The sequence below is a fragment of the Schistocerca serialis genome, chromosome 1 (genome assembly GCF_023864345.2).
Source record: "Schistocerca serialis cubense isolate TAMUIC-IGC-003099 chromosome 1, iqSchSeri2.2, whole genome shotgun sequence".
NCBI lineage: Eukaryota > Metazoa > Arthropoda > Insecta > Orthoptera > Acrididae > Schistocerca > Schistocerca serialis.
Genome location: NC_064638.1, coordinates 89,852,132 through 89,853,287, shown reverse-complemented (window position 1 = coordinate 89,853,287; position 1,156 = coordinate 89,852,132). Strand labels below are relative to the sequence as shown.

At 46.9% G+C, this 1,156-nt stretch overlaps 1 pseudogene; it reads right to left on the bottom strand.

The window, feature by feature from the left end:
* Positions 1–630: 630 nt before the first annotated feature.
* LOC126426770 (5S ribosomal RNA) lies at positions 631–748 on the bottom strand (annotated as a pseudogene).
* Positions 749–1,156: the final 408 nt, after the last annotated feature.

Genomic DNA, 1,156 nt, shown 5'->3' with positions numbered 1-1,156 from the left:
CTTTCACCCAACGAATGGTGTTTGTTATGTGACCTACGCTACTAGACAGCTGTTATTGTAAAATGATATATTCTGTGTTCTGTGCTAACAGCAGACAATACAGAAGAAGCATGGTTGCAGGGTGCATGAAGTTTAAACAGACCAGCAGTGTGTAGGATCTTCCTTGAATTAAAAGACACGGAAAACAGGCATCTTTCCAGATCCATCCGACGCGCGTCTCGTGAATTAGGAATTTCTAGGACCACAGTGAGGTCCAGATGATGAAACTTGCCGAGCAGCTTTTCCGGTAGATACATTAGCAGCAGCAATGAGTATCCTGCACTGCTTCCACGCTGGCCTTGTTTAGGACATACACACGCCACCGACATCTGATCCACGCAGTCAGCAAGCAACGCATGTTCCGAAAGCAGCTACGCGACGAACTCCTCCCGAAAAGGCCATGAAGGCCCAATGGTACCGACTGGCCGCCGTGTCATCCTCAGCTCACAGGCGTCACTGGATGCGGACATGGAGGGACATGTGCTCAGCACACCGCTCTCCCGGCCGTATGTCAGTTTCCGAGACCGGAGCTGCTACTTCTCAATCAAGTAGCTCCTCAGTTCGCCTCACAAGGGCTGAGTGCACTCCGCTTGCCAACAGCGCTCGGCAGAACGGATGGTCACCCATCCAAGTGCTAGCCCAGCCCGACAGCGCTTAACTTCGGTGATCTGACGGGAACCGGTGTTACCACTGCGGCAAGGCCGTTGACTAGCAGTGCAACGAGCTAGATAAAAAAATCATTCAAAATAGTCAGAGTATGTTGAATTATCTGTTTTAAATAATTTGTGGGATACCGTCGTAATTATTTTGTTAAGAAAATAATAATACGCTGTCGTAATTGTTCATCATACGCTCCGCACGATGCCACAATATGCAAGGTGCGTGGCAGCGACATATGATAACCGACCTGCGTGTTGAAGTGGCAAACCCATCGCACTCATCTTGTTCTGCTCCACGCTCTACACCAGGAAAAATTTTACTAGCGGACGTAAATAATAAAAAAATATGGTTGTTTTCCCGCTGATTAAACATATCTTTTAATATTACCTCAGCGTCGAAAAAAAGAAAAGTTATTTATACAAACAAATGTAGTACCTACTTTTCCTATGCTGTAGCG